The sequence below is a fragment of the Silene latifolia genome, chromosome 2, assembly GCF_048544455.1.
Source record: "Silene latifolia isolate original U9 population chromosome 2, ASM4854445v1, whole genome shotgun sequence".
Classification (NCBI taxonomy): domain Eukaryota; kingdom Viridiplantae; phylum Streptophyta; class Magnoliopsida; order Caryophyllales; family Caryophyllaceae; genus Silene; species Silene latifolia.
Window position 1 is genome coordinate 28,974,628 of NC_133527.1, and position 13,998 is coordinate 28,988,625.

The 13,998-nt window shown below is 34.1% G+C and overlaps 1 long non-coding RNA gene across 1 annotated transcript in view; it reads right to left on the reverse strand.

The window, feature by feature from the left end:
- The window catches only part of LOC141629080 (uncharacterized), a 29,636-nt gene extending 24,301 nt beyond the window's left edge, over nt 1-5,335 (reverse strand). Inside the window, exon 1 of the long non-coding RNA XR_012537223.1 lies at nt 4,548-5,335. This is a non-coding gene — a long non-coding RNA (uncharacterized LOC141629080). The remainder of the gene's footprint in view (nt 1-4,547) is intronic.
- Nucleotides 5,336-13,998: the final 8,663 nt, after the last annotated feature.

The following is a 13,998-nucleotide window of genomic DNA, read 5'->3' on the forward strand; positions in this document are numbered from 1 at the left end:
ACTTCCTTAATATCTTATATGAATATTACGGGATATTATTTGCCAAAAGATAAAATTTATGAAATATGGAATAGAAATATCCGGAACATTCCAGAACATTCTGACTCGGGATTTAACAGTTATCAGGAAATGGAGACGGTTTTTGACCCGGACTCCGAATGTACTCTAATTACTGCCAAAATGACCGTATCGGTACGTAGATGACAACCGTGAGGTAGACATTTAATATTTGAGCAATCACTTGACGATAATCTTACGAACTGTCACAAATCGTTCCGCGCATCAAACATGCGGCCCAATCATCACCGGGTGGTTTGCGGGAGGTGCAGAAATGAGGTATCTACAAAGAGCTGCAAGTTACTCCAGCTGCAAAGGAGCCAATCATCTCCCGAGGCGGTCTTGGTTGCCTTAGCTATGGCACTGATGAGGAATTTGATGATGAGCCGGTCAAAGTGAGAGAGTCCAAAGAGATCATTGACTGGGGATATATGGAAGATGTCGATCCATTGAGTTCGGCGGATGTTGAAGTTAAGAAAGGTGCAGCTGAGAAGATAAGCACCGTTGAGGCTACCTCTAGTAGCCAGAAGCCGACGAAGTGGGCCATCCCATGGCCATTCTTGATCAACGATTAGTTGATCAAATGCTTTATCAAACAATTACTTTATTGCTTTTAAGACTATTTACCGTATTTTGTGTGCGCGAGACTTCGCATTTAATTATTTTGTTTAGGATTTTTAAGCACTTTAGACTTTACTTTGGGTTTTGCGCAATTTTGGGCGCGTATTATTGTGCATTTGCAGGTTTTTAGACTTCATTAGCTCAAGTAATTGAGAAAATACGAAGAAATAAGAAGTTACAGCAGTATATTCAGTCGATCGACTGGTCTGTATAGTCGATCGACTGGCCTGCAGTTTCCAGGAGGTTCTGTCCCTGTTCATTTTGGTCGATCGACTGCCATCTATGGTCGATCGACCACTGCCGCTGCTGTACCTGTTCACGACCTTTCCCCTGCTGTGTTGGGTCGTTTTGCGGGATTAAGGGAGTTTTCTACTCTATCTTATTTCCCGACTCATTTTTGATTTCTTCTATTTTCTCAATTATGCACATAATATCGCTTCGTTATTACTTTCTCGATTTTATGCGTGATACTTTGTTTGTCTTTTCAGGTACTTATTAGTAGCACTGCTGGCTACTGAAACCTCCTAGCTTACGCTGATTTGGGGAGGTTTCCTTTGCTGCGCTTAAAGTCTTGTGAGTTCCCGATTTTCTACTTCTTGTCATATTTATTTTACGCAAATTCCCGTTTCTCTTTTCTCCATTACATGATTTTGCACAATGGGGACATTGTGCGATTTGGTTTGGGGAAGGGTTTTGTGTCGCATATCATTTGCTTGCATTTACGTTTACAATTTTGTCTTGCATTGTTATTTATTTTCCCTTAAATATACCCAAAAAAAAAAAATTGAAAAATTTCAAAAAAAATTCAAACAAATTGCACGTTTATTTTAGCATATAGGTCGAGTCGGAACGGTAGTATTTCAATAATAACACTGCATTTGCATCTGTTTTGCCTAAGCCTTGCTAATTGACATGTTATTAGTAGAATCGTATATGCATATCTACGAGTTTTCGTTACATTTCTTGCTGGACTTGAGACTTGACTTGAAATTTTGGCAAGCTACTTATATTTCTGAGTTTTAGAGCCTATAACTGGTGACATCCATGACCAGTTTATCTAGGAATGTGAGTAGTTACTCCTTATGAGACATGTTACATAAATGTGCATAAATATGAACTTAATCTGCTTAATACCTGTATGCATTCGGTTTGTGGTTTGTTGACACATGTGGTAGAGGTTTCCCTTTTCTCATTTTACCCATAAGCTTCACACTGCCAAAAATAGCCTTTTTGTCCCATTACTACATCCTACATTTAGCCTGTCCTTGTCAAGCTAGTAGTTTACGTTTTCGGGATTGTTACTTTGTTTTTGGTGACATATGCTCTTTTGAGATTTTGATGGAAAATGAGAAAGGAAAGAAAGAAAGAAATAGAAAAGAAAAAAAAAAGGATGAAAAGTGATTCGAAAAAGAAAGAAAAAAAAGAGAGTTATGTACTGTTCAAAGCAGTCGATCGACTGCCCTCTTTGGTCGATCGACTGGGGTCCGAAAGAATCAATTCGCATCATTCAAAATCCTTATCTTATGGCGATTTTTGCTCCCATGATTCACTTATATCTTATGGGGAGTTAGTTGATTACTTTTATACCAGAGATTGTGAGTTTTGTGCTTGCTATAGCACCGTTTCGATTGATTATGAGCAAGAAGTGGATGTTGCCGCATGGTTCCGTTTTGGTACTAGCTTGATCACCTGTACCTCCTCATTTCCATAAAACGTTTTGCCTCTTCTTACCCATACCTCACATATCCAAAATTGCCTCGGCATGTGTCATGGTCATTTGTTGGTTGGAATGCATATGTACGGTCGTAGAGATTACTTTCATATTATATTGCAGGCATGTTCTTATAGGTCGTAGTTAGGTGAGAGTCTCTACAAAATGAATTCTTTTTATCCTCTTATATATTCACCTGCGATTATGTGTAATATGAGCGACCCGTGAGAGTCCAATTTGATAAGTCTCTATGGGTGACGGTTCAGCAGTTTTTAACGACTTCATAACTCGGTTGTATGATTCATTTGCTAATTGATTGTTGGTTGTGCATTAAATTGGTTTAGGCTATACAGTTTGCAATTCGCTCTGAGATTGAACTCGTTCCAATAGGTCATTAGATCGAGTCTAGTTCTTGCTTGGGGACAAGCAAGGTTTTGGTTTGGGGAAGTTTGATGCGTGTCTTTTATATGATGTTTTACACCCTATTTTACACGCATTTCAGAGCTCATTTGTGTAGTTTAAGCTACCATTTCCCCTATTTCCGTCCACTTTCGTATTTTTTGTACATTATTGCAGAAATGTGAAGAATTCAGCGGAAATCAAGCTAAATCCGTCCCCGAGTATCCTGCATTGCATTTGACGTAAAGTATTCACTAAAGGAACGAGCTTGGTGCGCATTTCGAGGCCCAAAAGACAAATCCACGAGAAGTTAAAAGCGGATTACCAACTAAAGCATTCGATCGACCCGTACTCTCAGTCGATCGACCAACTTGCGGGTTCCAGAAGCTATTGTACACCGCCACTCAGTCGATCGACTGCCATGCTTAGTCGATCGACCACACCGCTAATCAGACGGGAATTAAAAGATCGAGGAAACGCAAGCCCATTGTGTTTAGGTTTTGATAATAAGTGTTACGTATATTTGCTATATAACGTAACCTAGTTTACGGAGATATTCATTCAGAAATTTACCTAGTTTTACATTCAGTTTAGTTTTATCAAATAATTAGGGTTTGGGAAACTATTTCGCATTGGATTTTCGTTGTGCTTTCAATCATTCCGTTACAATCCTTCTGCAATTTCGGTATTCACTTACTCTTATTCCAGTTCATCTTTATTGCGTTGATAGTATAGAATTGTTAGTTAGTTTCCCGAAGCCATATTCATCGCTTTATGCTAGCCTTTTGTTTCATTAATTCAAGCATGAATTCAGTAGTTAATTTCATTAATTTTATTGTCGTTATCGTTCTTAGTATGAGTAGCTAATTTATTCGTGCTAGGATGTAGGGGATTTACAGTGTAGGCGGCAATAGAATGAACACGGCCTGAATTGCGTGCCAGTCGATCGACTGACATGCTTGGTCGATCGACTGACCACGTGAGGTCTACCTTCGTTTTAATTGATTTAAATGTTGTATTTGACGAATCGAGTGCACACGACTAGTTAAATGCCTAATATATGACTGACCCATTAGATCGAAAGATAGGGACAGTTGTTAGATCACCAATTAAAATGACTAAACTATGCTGAGATCGAAAGATAGGTAAAGTTTAGACCGTTAGTCACTTTTTAGGACGAAAGTTAGTATTAGTGATATTAGGGACCTATAGCGAGATCGAAAGATGCTATTTGTTAAGAGTGGACCGAGAGGACCTCTTTATTTCCCGCCTCATGTGTTTGATTTAGACCTGTTTAGTATCTTTGCCCTTGAAACTATAGTGAACCGACCATCCTACTACCTCTTTTTATATTTGATTTCATATATTTCATTAGTTTACATTTCTTTTATTGCTATTAGCTATAGACCAAATCCAATCAAACCCCCATCTTATTGTTACCTTAGACCGAAATTAAACAACTAGAAATTACGTCTGCCTCTCTGTGGTTCGACCCGACTGCCGCTAGCTATTGTTGTAGTTGGAGATTATAAATTTATTTTTGACACCTCACGACGGGTATCAGTTATTTACTCAAAATAATATTAGCATTCTAGAAGGGCTACACTCAAAATACTTGAACTCTATACAAACCTCACAGATAGTTGAGTCATTTGCACTTTGAAATAACTTCTCCACATCCACTTTCACACGATAAAAAATAAACATGGAAATTTCACCAAGACAAGATTAATATAAAATGAGGAGAAATCAATTGAACCTTGAATTAGAGGATATCAGCAGCCATGAGAACATGATATGCCAAAAGAGCAACTCCCAGATGTTCATCTTCCCTGAATATGAGATCTCAATAAAGAAAAATAGTTGTAGGTGTTAGTGACTTTTTGAAGAATTTATCACAATAACAATGACAATGGTTCTCAAGCCAAGTTATCTTATCAACAGCAGGACAACTTACACAAAACCTGACAACAAACATTAGGTGGAAAAGTTGCAGCAAAATAGAAACTTGACCATGGAAGGCACTCCACTGAGTTGAGCTAGCAAATGAGCAATTGTGCAAATTGCCATGGAAGGCTATTTAGAAGTAATCTTGGCCAACTATTTAGCCTAAACAATAAATTAATAACAAACAAAAGCCCTGAAACTATTTGCAACTTAATTTCTTAACTCAATCATGGATACCTAGTTGGGTAAAAAGGGCTTTGAACACGGAATTTGGATGAAAACGAGTTGGATAACAAATAGTCGCAATGCCAAAGCAATCACAGAAACTCAATTAACATAACCAAACAAATTAAGAACAAAAACATTACCCAAACCCTATGAAATGAAAGATCTAATAAAATAATTAGATAAACGAATTGAGATTGAAAATTAGAGTTTTTATCGATTATGTTTCGCGTCGGTTATTGTTCGAATGATGGTGTGTCAACGAACGTGGTCGTCGTCGCCGATAGCGTGGGGGTAGTAATCTTCGCCCGTCGGTGCTCGTGTGGGTGAGGGTGGTGTTCTACCAAGTTTGAGAAGTGAAATAAGAATAATGAACCAAAGGGAACAAAGCTCCTGGTCTCATAAAAGATACTAGCGCGAAAGGTTGAGACTAGGGATGGCAGTGGGTCGGGGACCCGACCCAGACCCTAAGGGTCGGACCCTAATGGGTCGGGTATGGGTCTCATTTTTTCAGATCCAATGGGTATGGGTCGGATATGGGTCTTAAGAAAATATTTCGGGTCCGGGTCCGGGTCTAAGTTATGAGACCCATACCCGGCCCTTAGACCCTTTATTATAAAAGAAAAAAAATCAAAATCACAACTTTTCTGAATTCATACTGACCGTAGAAACCCAACTAAAGTCTCTTTCTCTTCCCTCATCCCATACTCTTCTGACAATACCACCACTCCACCACTGACACAAGAAAACCACCACCACAGCACTGATACGCGATTGACAACCACCTCTCTAATAGACGGCGACCGACAACCACCATTAACGGCAGCCAGCGACGGTCAGATGGAGACGGCTATCAAGTACGGTATTGATTTTTGGGTTCCGAGTTTGATTCTTTCACATGTATTTGGATGTAAAATTAATTTAGGTCTTCTTTGTCTTTCTTAATCTCTTTGGTATGTATAATGGATTTGGTAGTGTACAATAGAGATTAATAAACTCATAATATTAAAGTAGTATGAATTTTTTTTTTTTAATATTATAGACCTCATAGCTGTTAATCATGTTAACAAAATGGCTGAAACTCGGAACCGCGGGTAGACCCAGTCCCTACCCTTACCCATAGGGTCCGGGTATGGGTCCTCGAATTTTAGACCCTTGCGGGTCTGGGTCGGGTACGGGTCCAAAGGAAAAATCTCGGGTCCGGGTCCGGGTCTAGGCAGACCCTACCCATTGCCATCGCTAGTTGAGACCGACGATGGTCCCAAAAGTTATAGTTGGACGTAAATTTGAGACTATATTTTACTTTTTGAGACTGTTATGGGAGTAGTCGCAAATTTGAGTCCGGCTGTATTTTGTTGAGTCTGAAATCAGTCTCAAATAGTTGTTGCGACTGGTTTTTTAGGCGGTCTCAAAATAGAGGTCTCAAATCCGTGTGTTTCTTGTAGTAATCGACCTTGATAAAATTCAATCCATAACAACTAAATTATAAATTCCCGTCTCCTTTGGGTTCGACCCCTAAGTACTACATTAATTTGTTACCTAGGGTATAAATATTATCTTTGCATAGATGTGCGATAGCCTATCAAAAAGGAAATGTCTTTTAGCTCAAAAGAACATGACCTAATTGAATCGAACTTAAAAGAAAATGACTTTAAGTTCAAAAGAACATGGCTAAGTGCCTAACTAATTTGAATTATTTGTTGTATCTTATTTCTATAAGATTGTTTTAGAAGTTGGACTATTCAAAAAGTACTTTGTAACAATCATCTCGCTATAACGAGTAGGGATATTCTGTTCCATTTGGTGTCCCAATGTGTGTGCCACTCCAATCACCTTCTAACACATCAACAAATTAATATAACTAGTTGGAAAGCCCGTGCGATGCACGGGGCTCCCATTAGGATTATCTGTAAAAATACATTCTTAAGTTGATAAAAAAGTCCTACTATGTTATCATCGATGGAAAAAAAAATCGTGATTGGTATAGATGATAATCGATGAATTATTAGTGCTTTTAGTATAAAACTTTTGCCATCAATTAGTATAACATCAAGTGACATAGTTATAATATGTCGCTAGCTTTTTCAGTGTTACTGGCACAACCGATTTTTAATTAGATACAAAACACTTTCTCTATAAACATGGTGGAGTTCACCAATATGAAACCTTAATAACGAAGACATATCTCTATGGTTTTGCAAATTATTTTACAACTGCGTAAAACTGAATGATGTTACAAAAAACAACATGTATCATAATTATATATATTTAGTGCGTTGAGAGAAAATGTTAGATCTCTTATAACATAATTTTACCTTGATTATTTACAATTAAGAGTATTTGCTCCTTATAGACATCACGCAATATTTCTGGTTCTATTACATAGAATGCACGGGCACCTAGTAGTATTATATGTGACAACATCAGTTAGTAGTTTATGTCATTTTTATAATAGTTGGGTTACCAATTTAGTTTAATAATGTCAGTTAGTAGTATACTCCCTCTGTCCCGGTCATTTGTTGTCCTTTTTCATTTTGGGGTGTCTCAGTCATTTGTTGTCCTTTCTATTTTAAGAATGAATTTGATGAGTAATTTGATAATTCACAATCAATTTATTCTACTTGTCATTTAGTAATTGCCCCATCCCATTTCCTTGGTCTTTGTGCCAAAACCAAAGGATAACAAATGACCGGGACGGAGGGAGTATATTTTATGGCACAGCTAAAAACGTTATTTTACGTTACCATGGTCTGCTAATAGAAAACTATTAAATTTAAAAAAAAGTCAAATTATGCTAAAAATGGAAGCAAACAAAATTTCGGGGGTTGATTTAGATGTGGACAGATTAATCACCAGTTCCTATTACAAAAAAGCAATGAAAGCGTTGTGACATTTGGTATCAGTTGAATACTAACATTCAGAGATATAATTGGATTATAGAGTTACCGTTCTTATTGTCTCAGCACCATCTATTTTTTTACCGAAATAGTCTTTGACTACTTATCCTTAAAAACTCCATGCAAAATATATAATACGACATCTTAATTTGGTAAATTATGAAAACTTCTTTGCGAACAATGTCCTTCTTGTGGCCTTGATACATTTGGTCTCTATCATCGATGTAGAACCTTAATCTCTCGAATGACGTTGTTCTTGAAACTACGTAAAGCTGACCATTAATAAAAATTAGTTTCAACGGGTAAATTTTAACATGATTTAGTGACTGTCCTTAACTCTAGTTTATTGTTATGGCGCAGCATTAGAGCGGGCAAACAATGACACGACACGAAAATACGGCATGAATTCGATACGAAATTAATGGGTTTGGGTTGACATTTAACGACCCATTTATGTAAGTGGGTCGACACGACCACGACACGAGATTTAATTGGGCTAGGTTTGGGTTGGGCACTCTACACACGAACCAGACACGAATAACCTATTTACTAAATTAATCACAAATTTTCTTGATACTCACATAAATATACTTACACTTTCCAAATATAACATGACACGAAAACACGACACGAAATAACGGGTTAGGGTTGAGGTTTGAGATTTGATGACCTATTAATGTAACTGGATCGACACGAACAATAAGACACGAGATTTAATTGGTTCGGGTTTGGGTTAAAGACTTTGTGACCTGTTTAAACGTGACACCTGAACCCGACACGACCTGCTCTGTTTGTCACGTCTACGTAGCAAGGCCTCTACGTATATTGTCTGTGCTTAAGAACAAAAAGAATCTTTGTATCTGAGGAAGTCATTACTATCCTCGGGTTCAGGACTTTTTGCCGACTCTGGAACCCGTAAGTATCTTCCCTTCTACTATGAATTTTCGAGGGCGATTGATAATAAGACAGGTCCTATTAAACCACACTTGGTTGAGCATACTATTATGAGTTATATTAAAAAAATTCATGATGTATATTCTCTCTCCCCTTCTTAAACTCTTTCACCTTGCTTCTTAGAGGTCAAACTTTTATAATTTCGACCATTAATATGTCGAAAATCATGATCAAACTTCCGCATTAACAATTGTGTAGAAGCAATACGGAAGATCATTGCAAAGAGGATGAAATACATTTAGTGTGAAATTCCTAAAAGATAATGAATCTTACTCCCAAAGTCTACACCAACTAAAATACCCGACCAAATCTCGCATAATGAAAACAAAAGCAACGCCTAAAAGTAAGGATGTCAAATGGGGGATAAGACATGATGAATGTCAGGCCTTCTCATACCCCTATTTAGAAAAATTACATGCCCTTACTTGTCGCAAGTAAAAAATTTCAAAACCATAACCGCTTCAACTTTGGGAGATCTTAAAATAGTTTCGTTCCATTTAAATGTCATACAGTCGTCTATTCTATAACTTTCTCAAATAATTCTGATATTATTTTACCCATATATAACACCCATAATTGGAACGATTTAAAATTCAGTTTGAGTCTAAAACTTTATTTATATTCGCTACATCCAAGACAAATGCGATATAGTTGGACACCTGTGATAGATTTTCCTTTTTGATCAAATTAATTTACTTTTTTCTTATTGTAGAGCTAACAATTATTTTTATTCTTATGTAGAAAGCTAACATTTATTTTGAACCAATTACTTATTTATTATGTTCCTCATGATTTTGGAGTATATATGTACCTTGTGTTACAATGTCTAATTGCTAATATTTATTCTGAACCAATAACTATAATGGAAATTATTGGAACTTAAGATCAACTACTAACAATAGGGACAAAAATACGTAAACATTAGCAAAAAAAAACATCAAGAAATAATTAATTAGATATGAGGAAGGTCGGGAGATCACGAAAAATCTCATATTTAGGGTTTATTTCAAAGAACTTAGCTATTGAGCAAAATTTCATTTATCTTAATTTTTTTGTAAATATTTGATAGATAAATTATTTACCAAAATAAGAATAGCATGTGAGAAATAAGTTACCTGTTTTTTTTATCCATTCAATTTATAATATTAAATATAGAGAACTTATTATGTTCTTTTATATCATTTTACTAAAAAAACAGCTACCTTTCGGTTAGTTTGCCAAACATTTTTGGCTTAATCAATTAAATTATCACCTCTTAATTTTCAATTACCTTTTAAGCTACATTTTTAGGTTTTATGACAAACGAAATTTAAGATATAGTAGAGTTAATTATATTTTACTCCCTTTTGAAATCCACATTTTAAAAATTACTCTCTTTTGATTTTTTTTGCTAATATCACTCCCTTAAGTTGCTTTTTTTTTCTTCTTCTAAAATTGCTCCAAACTTCAATTTAAGTGACTTATTTTCTCTGTTTTTGAACTCTCCATCCATTTGTCTACATAGTTATACCTTCAAAGTATATAAATTGGCTAAGGCGCAAACAGAATAAGTTCAAAAACAGGCGAAATAGGTCACTTAAATTGGAGTTTTGAAGTAATTTTAGGAAGAAATGCAACTTGTGAGTAATTTAGCAAAAAAAATCAAAAGGGAGTAATTTTAAAAGTGTGAATTTCAAAAGGGAGTAAAATCTAATTAACTCGATATAGTATATGAATAATGTTTATATTATAATTAATATATACCATATAATTAATTACATTGTGTATTTGAGTATCACCTACTCGAATAATCTTATTAAAATAAATTTAATCTACTTATATTAGGATAACTTTATTAAAATATTAAGAAATCTACTTTTATTAGGATAATTTTATTAAATTTGTTTTGAAATCTACTCTTGTTAGGAATTCTAAAAAAGTTGGACTCTCTAATATCGCTCGAAAAGTTTCTGCTTTATATATATGTATTGATATTGATTATTGAAATATTTTATTTTGCAACAAGTGATGTGTCAAGAGGTGAGTAGAGTGACACACACAATGGGACATAAAAGTGGGACAGATGATCCTTACTAAACTAGTTTATTATTATAGATTGATAAGGGTAAAAATTGGAAGAGTACTTATTTTAGATACCTAAAATCTCAAATGTTATTCTAGGTACTATTTTATTTCAGCTAGCTTATACTTGCAAAAAAAATTAATTTTCTGAAATTTTGGTCATATAAGCTACTTTGGTCAAATAATCTACACGAAGTGTCGTGACAAACAGAGCCTAAGCCCATGTTCTTTCTGTCTCTTTAGAGCTGAACTAATCTTAATAGAGCTGAATTGAACTAAATAGAGCTGAACTGAACTGAAATAATAACAATAATAATAAAAATAATAATCAATATCTATCTATCTATCTATATTAATAAAGGAAGCTTTTTTAGAGCGATTACAGAGAATCCAACTATTCAGAAACACTAAAGAAAAATAAAATAAAATATATAATCACGTTATTGTTTATGACTCTTAACAATTGGATATATATTAGGAAACATTTATATTAGGTGTTGTATGCTAATAGTGGTATTTGAGTTGAATTTGCTTACCTAAAACTCAACCCTATAAAAGAAATTTCCGTTAATTGTAATTCTTTGAGAGCTTTTTTTTTATGATTATTAAAGCATCCCTTTGTGCATATGTACTTTTATTTTATATAGTAGTATACGTAGTATTTAGATCAGATTTAAATCGAATCGAATTGATACTATTATATAGTAGACGAATGTTTGTTCTATAGTGCTAACTTTCTCTATTTTGTATCCCAAATATGATACTTTTTTGTTTTCTCTTGCAGATCATATTTTTTCGAAAGTTACTGTATTCAGATAGAGAAAGCGTATAGTGATTATTCTAAGGTATGCTATATAGTAAGCATTATTTCAAGCTTGATTTGCAATTTGTAAATATTCATATTGTTTTGCATTATCTACTCTAACCTCACGTTTTGAATTTTTTTTTTTACTATAGTATACTGTGTTTGCATCTTAGTCATTTGTTTATTATACCCTTGTGCCTTTTTTCGTTTTCTCTCTCGCATGCTATGATGAAAGCATGAAACCTATGATTTTAAGTTAGTCATGTATTTTACGTTATTTTAACGGATTTATCGATACTTACTACAGTACTATATTTACACATCGTTTATATTTATTCACCATCCATTCATTCATTGTTTATTAATTATGGAGTAGTTTCTAATTGCTTATTTGTAGATTCTTCAATTGGCTTTTTTGGTCTCTTTTCAGGAAGTTCATAAAAATTGGATCAACTTTTGCCTATTAGATGAAGTTATCTCTTTGTGACCATGGTAAGGTTGTGCATAATAAGAAATAAAATATGTACTCATACCGATAAGTAGTGAAGATAGCAAAAACACTAAATATCATGTAATATGAAGTTATCATGTAAGATGTGCTTAAACATTGTTATAAGAATAAGTATTTTGGAGCAAACTTTTGTGTGTGCACCAAAATGGCGGAGTATACACAAATCCAAGTGTGTTAAATAGTTTCTACTGCAAAAATATATTGATGATAAGATAGATACTTTTAATAACATCTTAGTGTTGTGTTCGGATTTTAACTGGAAATTTTCAATAATATTTTCACTATTCATCATTGATCATTAGGTTGTAACTTTAGGCATGTTTTATATCTAAGTTTTTTTCGAGCGTCTATAGAAAGCCCAGCTTTTCTAAATGACTGTGTTAAAAAAATCTTAAATTTTTAAGGAAATTAGTGTCCATTATCCTAATAAATTGTATACCAATATAAATAGTAAAATATTCTTAGGATTTCTGGGACTTTATAAGCTTAATCATCACGTTTATATATGAATAGAATTCTATCATATTTGTTGCAGACAAGTCCCGATCAAATACAAATGTACATTCAGGATGAATTAGTGTAGATTTTTTTAACAACAAAGAGTTCTCTACATAATAGGATACCGTGATAGTTATATAATAAAGGTTTTTCTAAAACGTGCCCTCATGACACATGTTAATAATCCTTAAAAGGAAAGTTTAACAATAAATATGGCATTTTAATCTGAAAAATTGGTTTATTATTTCAATTTTCCACGATATTTATTGTTAAATTTTTCTTTTAAGGATTATTAACATGTGCCCTCAAGAAAGGGTTAATGTAAATTGATATTAGAGATATTAGATAGTATATGATAATAATATCCTATAGAATATATTAGGAATATTACAATTGAATCTTAGAAATAAATAGAATTTAATGTTATTTATCTTAGAGGACTTAAGTAACTTTGAGTCATTGAATGGGGATATGAAAAATTCTTGGATCTCCTAAAGGACAATAAGTATGTCCACCTTAATCAATAAAAAGCTTTAGTTTCGGATATTAACTAACATATATTACTAAATTTATATACAGGAATATATATACCATAATAACTAACATAGTACGGAGTATATATACAAGAATATTAAAATGAGACAATAAGTGAAAATTCTGAAACTATGCAACAAATTACTACGAGTATATTTTGTGGGATTATTTATTATTTAATTTGTAGTGTGATTAAGATTCTCTAAGCCAACTATTTTTTTTCCTCTTTTATAATTAACCACTTTAGTTATCGATCTTTAATTTATATACATACTTTTGTGAGATTGAAGAATTAAATAATTAAATACAGTTATTCTTTTTTTTTTGAAGGGAATTAAATAGAGTTATTCAACTTATATTTTTCAGATTATAGAGTTTTTTAAAATTAGTTTTTCAATATATCATACTCTTATGTTTTTTTCCTTCTGAAAATGCATCGTCAAAATTGTACCTACATTATAATTCGGTTATAGTGGCAAAAAAAAAAAGTTATTTCATAGGAATAGTTCATCCTATGAGTGACCTTCCAATAACACTTTAAGGCGACGGGCAACTTGAACAATAACAGGTCACCCTTATGTTTTTAAGGGTTAAGACACCTTAATTCTTACCCTAATTCCAAAAACACTCAATTCATCTCTTCTCCATCCGTTCATTACTCCTCCGTCGACCGTCGACAGTCCTCCCTCTAACCACCACTCCTCCTACGGTCACTCCTCAGCGCTGCGCTTCTCACCTCTCTACACACCAATTCACCATAAACCTACCAAACTACCAT